This window comes from Tyto alba, unplaced genomic scaffold (genome assembly GCF_018691265.1).
Source record: "Tyto alba isolate M040663 unplaced genomic scaffold, T.alba_DEE_v4.0 Super-Scaffold_10, whole genome shotgun sequence".
NCBI lineage: Eukaryota > Metazoa > Chordata > Aves > Strigiformes > Tytonidae > Tyto > Tyto alba.
Genome location: NW_024881262.1, coordinates 1,928,633 through 1,944,072, shown reverse-complemented (window position 1 = coordinate 1,944,072; position 15,440 = coordinate 1,928,633). Strand labels below are relative to the sequence as shown.

Sequence of the window (15,440 nt, the reverse complement as noted above, 5' to 3'; positions counted from 1 at the left end):
ATTATAATCCTACGGTCCTCAAGAGCTCGCCTCACCCAAACTGAGAAAAACCTTTCCAAGGGAAATTGCACGGGGTGTCGCAGCCCTGCCTGGGGTACGGGAAGCATCACCCCGGCAGCAAAGTCTTGCTCTCAGGCCAGGGAGCAGCAGGGCCTCAGGGAGGATGAGGCTCGGCACTGGCAGAAGGTATCCAGAGAAAGGATGTTGTAAAAAAAAAAAAAAAAAAAAAATATATATATATATATATATATATATATATATATATATATATATACAAACCCACCACAGTGACAAGTTGATGACTAGCCACTGATGGGGCAAGGTGTAACAGCACAGCCCTGCACCCCTCGTGACACCCCCAGACCTCACACCCCTCTAGCCAGGCGCCCGGGGGTCAGCAGAGGGGAAGGTCCCTGTTTCATGGTTGAGCACCTCAGTGTCCCCCAGGATGGATGGTAGATGAACCCCCCCTGCCCCCGGCCAGGCTCCTTGCACCCAGGCAGCTGCATGAGGGGGGCCTTAATCAAGTGCCCAACTCAGCTCCCACCTTCACAGCGGCACCAGGTACCTCCCACAGGCACTGGGGTGGGGGGGCCCCCAAAACCGTGCACAGAGACACCCACATCTTCCCCCACCATCGGCAGGGCTCCCACCCCCAGCAGCAAAGCATCACCCACGGGTCACAGCCGGGTCTGCCACCGGCACCCGGGAGGGTCTGGGGGATTTTCAGACCCGACAATCTCTTTAATTAGAAGATAGGGAGGAGAAGACAGGGGAGAAAACGTGTCTTTAAAGTAGCCGGTGCCATATGGCAGGAATGGTGTTTGTCTCCTGTGGCACGGGGCAGAAAGCAATTGTAATTATTCGCTTTTAATTAATTCTACTGCAGGGGGATCTGTAAGAGAACCCAGCGATGGCAGCAAACGCTGCAGCACTAGAGGCAGCCGTAAATCCAGGCTGGGGGGAACCACGAGCCCCGTGCCCAGGCAGCACTGAGCACCCCCCAGTCACCCCATCCGGCGAGGGGGGGGATCCCCAAAACACACAGACCCGGGTACCCCAACAGCAGAAAGCACCTACCCCGGCCCCGGTGCAAAACAAACTCATTTCCCCTTGCACTTCAACAAGCAGTGGGGGAAGAATGATTCCCACCTTGAAGACAACCCACACGGTTAATCTTCCAGCCCCCTACGCACAGCATCACCTGGGCACCAGGCACATCCCGTCACACAGAGCTGGAAGAGCAGCAGGTTAAGACCCACCACAAATCCCCCACACAGGAACCAAAACCAGCACCCTCCGGGCAGGGATTTATGGTCTGAGCCACCTGCGTTGCTTAATCAACTCATTAACCCACAAGTGGTTCCTCCTATCGTTAAGGGACAAAGAATTACAAGGAAATACACCCTGGTTATCCAGGTGGGAGGTTTGTTTCGCTGCTGTCCTTCGCTGTTCTGGGTGTCTCTGCCTCCATAACCCCACCAGGGCCCCACTGGTTTGCAGAAGGGGACGTGGCTCCAGTTCAACCCAAACCCGTCTGCCTCCACGTACGGGGTCAACGTCACCCGGTGTCTGACACCAGGCCGGGCTCACCTGCTGCAAAGCTAAAGCTGAGCCCAGCTGGGACCGGCTCTGGGTACTGACAGTCCCCCCCCCACCTTCTCCGACCCCGCATCCAGCCAGCCTGGCGATATTTCCAAAACAGCCTCATGTTTGGTAGAGGCTAAAAACAAAGACTTTAAGGTCTGAAAGCAGCAAGTGATGGTCGGGCTGTTTGGAAGATGAAGGTGCTGAGCAGCTTTGCTTCAGCCTGAGATGTGCCAAGCAAACCCTGTTTTAAGCTTATCTACTTCCAGTATTCCCATCTGTACAATGGGATCAGGATAACCATCCTATCTGTCTATCTATCAATCTATCTGCTTGTCTATCTATCCATCTGTCTGTGTGTCCATACTTCTCTCTATCCATCTACCTACTTACCTACCCGTCAGGAATGAGAAAGAGCGAGAGGTTTTTCTAAGGGAAAAACATAAGTTTTAAATAAAATCTCTGCAATAACACATACAATGACTAAAACATTTTCGACTCCACACCCACAGAAGAATCATCAAGCTTAGAAGAGCTCTAAAGAAACCAGATAATGCTGGTTTTCGCCTGTTCCAGCCCCAGTTTAATTGCTCTGTGTCGGTGGTTTTGCCCACAGAAGCCAACCTCTACCAGAAATACAAAACCGAGGGGACGGCTCCTACGCGGGTCGGTCCTGCCGAAGCAGCCCCGGTGGCAGGTGACCCCCAGGACCCCGTTTCACAAGCCCCTGGGGGCTACCAGGGAGGGGGTCCCGGGTCCGTGGGGGGGCACCGCTCGCCCCCCGTGCCCACGCTGTGAGGGAGGGGTGTGGGGGAGGCAGAACCTGACGCTCCCAGGGCATTTTTAAGTATTTCAGCGTGCGAAAAACATGCTGAGAGCTATAGCTGGGGGGGGGGGGGGAGGTGGGGAAGGAGGTAGGAGGGGAGAGAGGGGCTTTGAACGGAGCAGCCCCTGGGAGAGGCATCAGCATCTTCAGGTGCAGAGGTGTCCTCACGGACCTCCTCCACCTCTGCCACAGAAAAAAGGAGTTGGGGCACCCCCGGCACGGCGCAGCCCCCCCGGCACGCCTGCACGCACCCTCACGGGTGTGGGGAGGGCCCCGAGGTGGTGATACATCCCCGCACCCGCCTGATTAGGCAAAATTGGGGGAACTATGACACCGTTTTCCTGCATATAAACTGCAGATAGTTTGGCTTATTGCTACAAAAATGTAAAAAAAATTAAGTCGCTGTTCCCGAAGCTGGCGGTGGGAAAACAACGTTGCTTAGAAACATCCCCATTAGTGCTCCAGAACTGTTCCTTTCTGCACAGAAAATGAATAAAATATGTAATTTGTCCCCTGAAAAAAAAAAAAAAAAAAAAAGAGGCTGTTTCAAATAACAACAAAACCCCGATGGAAGTGGAGACTCTTTCCCGTTGCCCTCTCCCGCTGCAGCGCATCCGACGTCCTTCGCCCGTGACCTGCAGAGTGGGGAATGACAAAGTGTGGTACCAGGCTTGGGGGGCCGTGCTCGGCCTCGGCGCTTCTGCTTCGTACCGCACGGAACCCTCACCGCTTTGGCTTCTCCCCGCGATGATGAATCCTCTTCATCACACCCCGCTTCTTCTCTCCCCCCTCAAAGGCCAGGGAGAGCCACCCTACACCCCTGGAGCAAAGCGACCTGGTGGCAATCGCAGACCCCAACCCCATCCCCGGCTTTAAAATGGGCAAAAAGGGGCAGCTGAGCTCCCTGAATTCCCCTGCTTGTACCCAGCAGGGTAGGGTGGGAACCCCCATCCCAGGAGATCACCCGCAGGGTCCAAGGGACACAGGATGCCCTGTGCAAACGAACCATCGCTGTGATGTGGGTGAGGCCAACCCCTCCAGCACCAACCGGGGCTTTTGCTCCTGGGAACCTGTGTGTCCCCCCCGCCCCGAGACACAAACACAGGCACCTCCGAAGCGGAGAGCGGCGCGGGCTCATCGCCGCTCGGGCCAAGCCAAGGCACTCTGTATTTCTGAGCACTCCGGGAAAACACACCGTCTCCACGTCTCCTCACAAGCTGCTAGGGTGACCTGTCTGCAGCCACTCGGGCTCCTGAACTCCTTGCCTCCCCCGGGGGAAGATGCTCAGCTCTTCCTAACATCGCAGCGCCGTGTAAATGCTATTCATTTCTCACAATTCACTGGGCTGCAACAGCCCCCAGTGCAGCTTAGCCATGCTGTGAACCGAGGGTGAGGCAACATGGAGGTGTTAATTCTCGTCTTTAATTAACTTGGGTGGTTTCCCACTTTTAAAACTGGATTGCGTTTTGCTTCATCAGCTCAAAAGGACCCGCAGATTTTAGACAATGAGTAGCTGCCCCTCAGCCAGCTCCGATGGTGGGAGGTTGTCTCTTAAGTGGTGTGGGTGGGAAGAGAGAAAAATAATGGTTTCTGCCTCCCATTTTGCGAACAAAACACTTCACAACACGCACAGCAGTTTCCATTAAATTACCGCTCGTATTAGCCGTAATTGCAGTGCCGCAGAATCGCAGCTTTCCACTGTTTTATCTATTTCAAACCCGTTTACACGTGCAGAGATAACGAAGCGAGGGCGGTCTGCGTGCTGCTGGGGCACCTGCACAGCCCCCGGCAAGTTTTGCTTAGGGGCAGGTACAAGTGGCTGCACCCCACTTCATTTTGGGGGATGCAACGAAAACCGGCGCGGGATTTCAACTGCAGAGTCAGCACCGCGTTCTACCTTGAAAAGGGTTTATTGCAGGAGGGGGTTGAAAACCTTGGAAAGCAAGAATGGTGATTTTTAACCAAAGTCCTGCCGAGTAGCCTTCCTTACTCGGCTACAAGCTGCCTTCCCGGTTGTCTCTCAGAAATATTCCCTAACTGGAAATCGCTTCACCCTAACACGAGTGGAAAGACCACCCAAGCCGCTCAGTGCAGGCACACCAGAGCAGCACGGAGGCTCCTGGTGATGCTTGTGCATCCCAGTGATGGCCCAACAGATACTTGCGTGAGCTGAAAAACACTGATTTATTTCCTTAGCTGAGCACATGCATTCTTAGATTTGCCTTAACATTCAATCTTACACTTGCAGTGTTTGACTGTGCTTATGTTTGCTGCTTTGAAAACTGCTTTGTAATCTCTTCTACCTAAGATGTTATAGAAATAAAATAGAATTTTATTTTAATCATGCGTGTCCACAGTAGCGCGGTGAAGGTGCACCAGGAGGAACACTGCTTTTCTAAGCTATTTCAGAGTGGAAGTGGACGGATGACGTGCTCCCAGGTGCTTCTCTGAGCATCTTCCCATCTGGGTTTCTGCAGCAACGTGGCTGCCCTGTGGTCCCCACCGCAGTAAAACGGGGCTTGGGGGAGTTGGTGACGATCCCCACTGCTGCAGCAGTGCTGGTAAATACGAGGTCAGTGATATAAAAGAACTAAAAAAAATAAATTAAAAAAAAATCCTGCTGCCAGCAGAATAACTGCAGAAGCGAAACAGGACGGTATTGATCGGCTGAAAAACAACAGCAGCGAAGCCAGGAGGTGGGTCCTGGGCGATGGGAACCCCGGCTGGGTGGCAGGAGGGACGGCCAGCCCCGCTGTGGACGGCACAAGGGGACAAGCAGGTGCCTGAATGGCATCTGGGCCCCCCCTCTCTTGGCTCTCTTCACACTTTCCAACTCATCTCCCGTACTCGTAGGGCCGCCGGCTGCGTAGGTGGTCGCTTCAGCTGAAATTCCTCAGCATGTTTCTTTTTTTTTTTTTTTTTTTTTCCCCCCCTCTCTCGTGGCTGCACCCTCAGAAAAGTTGCGGATGACGCATGAAAATGTAGATAAAGGCAAAATAGATGGGCCGCGGCCAAGCGCAGGGGCTGCCGCGCGCGGCTCTGGCAGACGTGCCGGCGGGCTCAGCCTCCCCGCGTGGGACCCGTGCCACGAGCGATGCTCCTGCCCACCCCCACCTCCCTCCCGAGGGGTAATTTGCTGGGGAGGGTGCTGGGTGCCAGCACCGGAGCCACCCCGGCTCGTGGGGGGTCCCCGGGGACACGCGTTCCCCGGGCGGCCTCTCGCCCGCAGCCGGCACAGAAATGGTTGCGGAGAGTTTGGTGCTGACGGCTCCGACCCCGGGGGTGGGGATGCTGGAGCTGGCAGAGGGGGGGGGGAAGCACCAGCGCTGGGTTATGCCCAAGGGAATAACTGCGCCCCGGGGGGGGGGGGCGCCCCTTTATTCCAGCAACCGCATCCCGGAACGATGCGCAGCCCACGGCTCTCCTGCCCCCACCGCGTTTTCGTCAGCCGTGGGATCCAAGGACAAAAGAGAGGAAAAGGAAAAATATTTGTCATTCTGCAGCTGATGCTTTTAAAGTGCAGCATTTTCAACGTCTGAGGGAATTACGTTATCCTTGTAAAAAAAACCCCAAAAAACAAAAAAACAAAAAACCACAACAAACCACCATAAAACCTTGCCGTTCCTAAAGGGTTTGAAGGAATCAAGTTATTTCCAGAAATAAGAGAGGACCAGGGAGCTCTCCATCGCACCTGTGAGAGGGCTAATCCACAGCTCCCCCAGCACCCTTGGGTGCTGCCCAGCCCCACGGTGCTGCCGAGGGTCGGGCAGAGCCCCCGCAAATCTGGACCGAGTGCCGAAGCCTGTTACACTGACCACGGTGATTCTGCTTTAGACATGTAAGAAATCACGAAGCAAACCATACCTGTGTGTAAGGTGCTGGCTGTGCTGGCACTGGGCAACACGTCCCATAGGGCTGTAAATAATAGATACCATTTTCTCTCATTTTGGTACTACATTAGACCGAAAGAGGCAAAATAAAAAATGTAACACGCCGTCACCGGATTTTCCTTCCCCATCCATTGCCCCACCTTGGCAAGTATTAGTCATTAAGCTAAAGTGGTTGAATAAGCTGGAAGTGGAAAGCACATATTTTCTCTCCAGGCGGGAGAGGCTAATTCTGGCAAAAATCACAAGACTCAGGAACGGGAAGGACTGAGCAGCCCTGGACACAGGCTGGGCGCTCAGCGCAGCCGGAGCATCCGCAGGGGGGGTGACGCGGGCAGGGCAGCCTTTGGCTTTGGAGGGGCAGTTTATTCTTGCATAAATATTTAGGTAAAAGCTATTTGCATGAATGATTCTAAAAATAAGCAGGCTGAGGCAGGCAGACCACTGCGAAAAATAACTGAATTTTTGTTTTAATTACTATGCGGGACTTTTACCCTTTCAGAGAGGAAGGACATTTTCAACAGATTTTAAGTGTTTCTGAAATCTGTTGCAGCAGTTTCACAGCTGAAGCCGTGACCAGGCAATGCTTAGGTTTTTTTTTCTGGCAAATGTAATGCCAACAGGAAAATATAGGTATGCTCTAAAAGTTTTATAACTTCATACCCAAAATATTTCTTGAGCAGCTTGTTTACATACAGGGCACATTTTTTTAGGATGACTTGCACAACCCCTTCGCCGGCCCCGTGCAAGCTGGGCGCAGGCGCAGGGACTCCTGACAGCCTCAGCCCAGCCACCACCCCTCTCGTGCCCTTTCCGTGCTGGGAGGCCATCTCATTTTCCCAGTCTGAGAAACATCAGCCGTGGGATCCGAGGATGAAAGAGAAGAAAAGGAAAAATATCTGCCATTCTGCAGTTGACGCTTTTAAAGTGCAGAATTTCCAAATTCTGAGGGAGCTATGTTATCCTTGTAAAAAAATTAAAAAAAAAAACAACAACAACAAAAAAAAAAACAAAACAAAACAAAAAACTACAATAAAATCTTTCAGTTCCTGAAGGGTTTGAAGGAATTGAGTTATTTCCAGAAATAAGAGAGGACCAGGGAGCTCTCCATCACACCTGGGAGAGGGCTAATCCACGGCTCCCCCAGCACCAGACACGTTGCATCTGGCTGCGTTTCAGCTGCCGACAGGCCCTGCGATGGACCCACACCACTCTCACATGCAGTAAGCAAAAAAAAAAAAAAAAAAAAAAATCAAAACAGGCATCAAACACGCGCCGGCTGCTAGAGGCAAGGCACTAGGACCTTGTTGGGGTGCCACCTACAAAGGGCTCCAGGAGCTTCAGGGCCTTGTTTTTCAATAAGTTTGCTGCTTCCCAAGCCCTGTGTCCCACTAATTATTTCTGTTTGCTCTCTGAGCAGAGCTTGGCTGGAAAACAGCTCCTGAAGCTCTTTAATGCAGTGCCTGAAGAGCCCTGGCTGAACACCCAGGGCACTCTGAGCATCCCAGGCACCCCAAGCACCCTGAGCACCCCGAGCACCCTGGACACCTCGGGCACCCCGAGCACCCTGAACACCCCAAGTACCTCAAGCACCCCAAGCACCCTGGGGACCCCACGCACCCTGAGCACTCCAAGGACCCCAGGCACCCTGAGCACCCCAGGCACCCCAATCGCCCTGAGCACCCCAGACACCCCATGCACCCTGAGCACCCTGAGCACCCTGAGCACCCCAAGCACCCTGAGCACCCCAAGCACCCTGAGCACCCTGGGCACCCCGAGCACCCTGGGCACCTCAGGCACCCCAAGCACCCTGGGCACCTCAAGCACCTCAAACAACCATAGGCACCCTGAACACTCTGGGCACCCCAGGCACCCCAAGCACCTCGGGCACCCCCAGCACCCCGGGCCTCTCAGGTGCCAGGTCCTGCTCCCCACTCCCTCCTGCCGGGAGAGACAGCAGCTCCTGAGCAGCTTCAAAAATGAGTTTGGGCGGGAGCCAACACCCCTGAACCCCTCCAGAGGCTCTCACCAAACACTGCTCTCGCTCCTGCGAGCGATGGGAAGCATCGCCTGGGCCACCCCGAGGAACAGGGCTGGCGTAAGGGACACGGTAGCCAAACCCTAATGCATCAGCGAGACCCACCCAGCAACTTTTCCCACCACCACGTGCCACCAGAGCTTGGTTTGTCGGGTATTTTCCAAAATTTCAGGGAAGCTTTGCTGGAGCAGGAGCTGTAGAAACAGCCCCACGGAGCCGTCCCTCCGAACGTCAGGCAGAGGGGAGATGTCTGCTGGCTTGTAACAGGGGAAGCGTCACCCCAGTTTGAAGCTCTGGGCTCACACCGAGCCTCACGCAGAGTGTTTTCTTTTCCTTACTGAGAATTAATTTCTTAACAAACACGTTCTACAGATGGCGGTTTATAATGTTAGTCTAAAAGAAAAAAAAAGGAGCGTGCTCGAAATTCAAATGGGATTTTGCCGAAGCAGCCATGCTAAAATAATACATTTTAAATATCTTAAACTGTGCGCTTCACAAGTAATTAAATTAGCAGTGATTCTGCATTACATCTTTTCTCCCATCCATTTAAGCATTAGATTAACGTTTTCATGCAGATTTTAAAGGGAAAAGGTGCGGCTGCAGGGAGAGGTTTGGGGGGAGCAGAGCGGAGCAGGGCAAGTTGGAGCAGCCGGGGGGGTCAGGCACCTCCTTTGTGTTGGGGGGGCGGGGGGGAACAGCCACCAGCCACCACGGCCCCGGGAGTGTGGAGCCCAGGCCTGGGGGGTCACAGTGCTGGGACAGCCACCCGCCGGTGACGGGGACAGCCAGAACGGGACGGCGTTCTTTAAAACCTTTCAAAAAATATCATCGTTTTGCTTCTGCTCAACAAACCTGACGTGGAAAGCGCGCTCTTTGAAGCACCGCTTGTCCTCGAATTCGAGCTTGCTCCCCTTTAGCTCATCGCTCTGTCTTGGGATTAATTTGGGGGGGGGGGGCAGGAACCGGTGGCAGACCAAGCCCTGGCTTGTTGCTGTTCCCCCTTCCCAGCTCCCCCCAGCTGTCCCCCCGCGGGCTGCGGATGCTGGGATGGGCAATCCGGCGTCCCCAGCCCTTGCCAGGACGCCGCGCTGGGCGATGAGAAGCAGCTCGCGCGCCACGCTCGCCGCGACAGTGGGAACTACCCCGACACGGCTGGGCAGAGACGACCCCGCAACAGCCCCCAGCTCCGCGCTAACGCCTCAGCCACCGCCGCGCCGACGGGCTGAGAGTTTCCCTTTGGGCTAGACCTCGCTGGAGGATATATACTTAAGCTGGTGGATAGATGTTTCCAAAGCCCCTGGTGAACCGGAAACTTTTTTACGAAGGCTATTAGAACACTTGGAAATAACTCTAAAAATCCATTTTCCAACCAACCAAAGTTGGAGTAGGAGGTTTTTGGTTCTGGGTCTCCAGGGGAGAGGGGGGAGAGGGAGAAAGCCTGAGCAGGAGGAATCCTTTCGGCGTGGCCGGGGAGCGGGGCAGAGCCCGCGGACACCGCGGCGCTGGGCATCGCTCCCCCGGCGGCAAAGCCACGCGCCGAGCGCCGGGAATTGGCCACGCCGTGCCGGCAGCACCCCTGTGCTCTACCAAAAACCCCCAAAAAGATGACTTTGCTCTGTCGGGAGCCTGGAAGAGGAGGCACCTTCTCAGCCCTGATATCTGCAAAGTCTTCCCTTCGTGAAGCCGGGGGAGCCGGGGAGGGAAGGAGGACGCCTTTGACAAACTCCAGGTGCTACCTGTATTTTTACAGTAAGTGAACGTGCATTCAAATCTGGAGTTCACCTTGCGACGTTAAGCACAGCTTTTGCACGGGTGTAATGAGACGAGAAAAATCCAGGCCACACCGAAACCCACGGCCTTACTTAGCAGCTACAAACTCCTAGAGAGCCATCAGGAATTTGAGAGCAGCACAAATCAGCACAGATTTTGTTTACTCAACCGGGTCCTTTTTCGCCTTCTCTGAGTTATTCCTCCTTTCTTTGTAGCCATTATCAGCTACAGTCCTGGGGGAAAACGCGTTGTGAATTCAGTGTAAATCCATTCTGCTCACTGGATTGGTCTTAATTTACAGCCATAAATTGAAGATCAGACAATGGGCCATAAAAATCAACCCGATGTGGAGAGCTACTGAAATAATACGTAGTTTTATATCAAAATAATAGTGCCATTTGCATGCGAGTGCTTAAAACCACTCATAATTGCAGCAAGACTTAAATATGGACTCCTAAATATATGAGGTAGTTATTATGGTTAATGCTTGTAGCGTGAAGCGAGGAAAACGAAGACGCAAGGCCTGAAATATTGCAAAGAAATACCTACTTCACTTATACCCGTCAAAAAGCACGAGAGGCTTATCTTCTATTTCCAAACTAATCTCACAGCCCGAACTGACCCGCGTGTTTTTGCAAACCTGGCAGGTTGCAAGTTTGCTTTTGACTCCTGTAAGGCCCCGGCGTACCCGGGCTGCACAGCCAGGCACGTTGCACGGGACCTGCATACGGAGCGTGCTTTACAGTGCAGTTCTAGCGTTAATAATGCCACCCCCCTACAGCAGAAATTGGCGCTTAAAAAAAAAAAAAAAAAAAAAAAGCATTGCGATTTTTGCTTCTAGCCCCTGGGTCACCCGGGGGATGTTCAAAGGAGTGGAAGAAACCGAACCGCCGGCGATCACGGAGGCGAAAGTCGTTTTCCTGATGGCAATCCCACATCTCAGACACGGCTCTGGGTCTTTGTGGGCTCCGTGCCCCCCCCTCCCCGGGGCAGCGGTTCCTCCCCCCTCTGCAAGCACCCGGCAGCTGGGCTGGGAACCTCGCCGGGCAGCAGGAGGATTCCCAGGGGGAAGTTTTGCTCTTCCCCCCATCCCCACAACCCTGGGGGGGAGGATGCTCCAGAGCATCGCTCCCCTCGGGGCTGGGACCTGCCAGCCCAGGGCATTGGAAAGGTTTGGGTTAACCACAGGACTGAGAGTTTTATATTTGTTCCGTACCTTAATTATGTTTGCCAGCGGATATTTATTTAGGCAGAAAAGTGGGATAAGGAATTCTTTCTGCCGTAGTATTCTTATTGTGCCTTCTGATGTCTGTATGCAGCTCTGCTCTGCTCTGACCCTGGCCCACGGCTGCAGGAGGGGGAAGAGGGACATCCCACCGGAGAAACACGCCCGCCGCCTCGATGCAGTGCATTAGCAGCTCTTTATTAATGTGCTTCCACAATAACCCACAATTTCAGTGGAGAAAAATGTCTGCAAAGTGCTGCTGAATGTTTAGCCGGCAGGATGTGATGACCTGGGCCGGAATGTGGCCAGGACACGGCCTGGGTGCTACCGGGGACGCTGGAAGGTCCCACAGCCTGCAGCCTGGCAAGCAGCAGCGCCCAGGCAGCGAGCCAGAAAAAAAATCCCAAGTCAGAAAAGGATTGACCAGGCCACCCTGCTCTGGGCTTGCTGTAAGCACAGGTGCTCCCAATTTTGGGACGCACCCGTTGCTCCGGGTGAGTAGATAAGCACACCCATTGCTCCATGACTGCAACAACCACCATTTCCCCTACAGCCCCATCCCCAACGCCTGGGCTGGGAGACCTCCATCAGCTTGCCCTTGCAATTAAATTTTTTTTGCTTAGGCTCGCCCTGGAGTTAATGGTCAAAGCCGCCGCCATCAATTATTTATGAATATAAATAGATAGTTGAGCTTTGTAAATCGAGTCCCTCGTGCCCCTGCATGGGCAGAGCTCTCATAAAGGGCTATTTTTGAACTGCTGACGGCCCCAAATCGGCAGCGCAGCAGCCGGAGCCGGAGCTGAGCCCCGAGCGCCGCAGGGCTGAGCTCCCCGCCAGGTCCTGGGCATGGCCCAGGCTCGCGGGGAGCCGGGATGCCCCGGGGAGGGGCTCTGCCATGCCCCACGCGTGGTGGCAAGGCTGCCAGGCTGGGCGCGGGGAGGCTGGTCCAAGCCTCAGTTTGAGAAGTTGTTCCCTGTGGTAGCCACGGCACAGAGCGGGTAGCCCCGCGCACCAGGACCGGGGCTGGGTCCACTTTACCCACCGCTCGAATTGGGCCGACAATTAATTTTTCAAAAATCCGGCAAATGAAGAGGGAGAAGAGCTTAGCCCGTGACCTTCTGATGGTCCGACACAGGTGAAGCCCCAGCCTGCCAGCCCTCCTCCCGTGCTGCGCACCGGAGGGATGCACAAACACACCTTCTGTTTTCAGCAGCCGTGCAGCAGATTGCGATTTGCCAAGCCAAGCACTGCAACTACTTCCTCCTCAAGGAAAGACTCGACGCGATCCCCAATATTCTCCCCACGCTCCCGGGCAGGGTCACCAGTGGGACTGAACCGGAGCTTTACAAGGGCTAAGGGGGAACAGCCCCTCTCCCTGTTTGCCTTCTGCACGCAGGAGGTGATGCCCAGGGGAGGTCCTGCCCAGCCGATGCCAGGAGCCAGCAGGGAGGACAAAAAAAGATTTATCAACCGCGAAGCAGCGGTTTGCTCACGCCAACCGCCGCGGGGACACACCCGAGTGCCTAATGCTTGCAGACGCTCCCCCCTCCCGACGAACGCATTTATTCCCCTCAACTTTGTCTTTTCTATTCCACTTCGGTCCCTGGGCTGGAACGGGGCCAGAAACCCGTCGGTTGATGAAAAGCCCCCGAGCCAGCTCCTCTCCCGCCCCCAGCCCTGTCACAGGCGTAGCCGCTGTCTCTCCCTTTCACATAATCCCACTGGCATCGGGAGCGCCTGGCAGCCGGGGGAGGCAGCGCCGGCGTGGGGAAGCATCCAGGGAGCGGGGCAGGAGCCGTGGGGTCTGAGGGGGGGGAGCACATACCAGTATTTTTAGCATAAAACAAGGGGCAGCCCAGCTAGCCCATCATTTTAAGCCGCACGTGCTGTAGAGTTTAGCATCAGGGACGTAATTCAAGCAGAACTGGGAAGGGATTTGGCTTCAAATGTAAGGGAGCTGAGGACTTTAGAGGATTATTGTTGCAGGCGTTGGGAAAAGCCTTTGGCTTCTCAGGGTGCTGGGTTTGCCTCAGATTGAGGAGCCAGCCCCAGAGATGAACACGAAATATCAGCTCCGTCGCCCTTGGTAGGCGTCTTCCCTACCTAAAGGTTATCTCAATTCAGCAGCATCGCAGCTGAGCCTGGAGGTTTAGTCAGCTCTTCCTCCAAATTCCCCTCCGCTTCTTCTCCTGGGGGAGAAATCAGCTCTAGATGTAGAGAGATTCGGGAGCAGAAACAGGGATTAGTCATAAAGATACAACATCAGCCTTGTCACCAGCGAGATGCTATTCCTGATGCAATTCCCCAGGTCTCGGGAAGCCAAAGCCAGGGGAGCCGTCAGGGCTGTGCTGAACACCCGTGGGAGAATTCAGCCCTCGGGATTGAAACCTGATCCAGAGGTAAGCCAGAAAAGATTTACAAAGGCCCAACCTGGGAGGCTGCAGGAGCGTTTGTGTCATGTGGGCAGCAAAGAATTGCAATCACCCGGCGCGTCAGCACACTGTGAGAGCCGGGAGCCCGCGGGAAATCAGCGGAGATAACTGCTGACAATTAGTACACGGTGTCCACAAGCCTAACGAGCAGAAGCCACTGGCTTGGTAAGGGATCACGTCTCCGTATGACGTGATCAAAGACGCGGCTCCCACTGAGGTGCTGACGGGGGGAAACTGAGGCAGGGAGGGGCAGCGGCTTGGGCAGGGCCGTGGGAGCAAAGAGGGGCCGCTGATTGAAGGGCGAGTTCTGGGGATTTTGAGAGCTGCGACTCTTCGGGCAGGACCCGCTGCCATCCCCCAAATACTGCCTGAAGCACCCAGGAACCCCCCCCGGAGCACCGAGCCTCACACACACACCCCCCCCAGCCATCCCCAGCACCCCGGCCGGCTGGGAGCTGGCTCTGGGAGATTCATCAGCGTTTCTGCTCCCACCACGGGCTCGTTACGGGAGCTGCCGACACCGTGCCCGGGAGCAAGCGGCCGGAGCACCCAACCTCCTGGAAGTTGGTCACAGAAAAGCCAGGCTTCCACTCGGGCAAAGCCTCCGTCTTGTTTCTCAACCGTTGAAACAACTCCCAGCAAATTACAGCTGAGCATCCCATTCACTCTCCTCCCATATGCCCCGTCTACGCGGTTCCTGGAGAGTTAATCTTGAGATTTTCAGGACTACAGGCTTGCCCGAACCAAGCCCCGGGCTGGGCTGCACACGCGCTTGAATTTCGTGGAACGGTGCAAACCCCAGTTTTTTACATCAGTCCCAAAGACCCTCAAATCAGCGTAACTGCGAAACAGCATCCTCGCGGCACCGGCTGGCCCTGCAGGAGCATCAGCCATGATTTGGTGGGCTGGGAACAAGCACGGCTGAAGTTGCCCAGATCCCCTGGCCGCTAGCCCCCCTCCCCACGCCCTGCCCATGGAGACCCCCCCCGGCCAGGCCTGGGGAGGGAAGGGGTGCAGAGCATCCCCCGCCTGTTCCCTTCTCCCAGTCCCAATAACGTCACCCATGAGCTGCCGAAAGGGACACCTAGTACAGTCAGAAGCCAACCGCCAAAGTCACAGAAATCCTCCTCATTTTCAGCTGGAGGCATGGCAGAGAAGCTCACCAGCTGCCCACACCGAGCACTTCAGGCTGAAGTCACAACCGTTCATTGTTTTTCCTGCCTAGCTTAGGAGGAAATAAAAATCTGTAAGACGCATGAGGCATTTTATAAGAATGCCCATGATTTTTTTTTTTTCCCTCCATTTCACCTAAAACTGGCTTTGATCTCACCGTCACTCAGTGAGCCAGGTGAGAAGCCGGTAAGCGATCACCATGATGAAATGGTACCCACAGCAGACACTTCTTTTTGCTCCCTACAACATACTGCAAATGAACTTTTTCCTGTCCAGCCTCTAACATGCTTTGCTAATCGATTTTTCGGCTCATTAGTACCAAGAGAAGTTATATTAAGCACTTAATAGAAACCATCTTAACACCACGGTCGTAAATTCACCATGTTGTGTATAATCTACCCAGGCAAGTGGGTTTTGTACAAAATCACAAATACATATGCCTGCAAAAACGTTAACACCCCAATGCTATTCAGTTACGCACGAGTTTAAAAATCTATTAATA

The 15,440-nt window shown here is 54.4% G+C and overlaps 1 protein-coding gene across 3 annotated transcripts in view; it reads right to left on the bottom strand.

Annotated features, from left to right (window-relative positions):
- KCNAB1 (potassium voltage-gated channel subfamily A regulatory beta subunit 1) overlaps positions 1 to 15,440 on the bottom strand; it is a 70,367-nt gene that overhangs the window by 32,459 nt on the left and 22,468 nt on the right. The window lies entirely within an intron of this gene.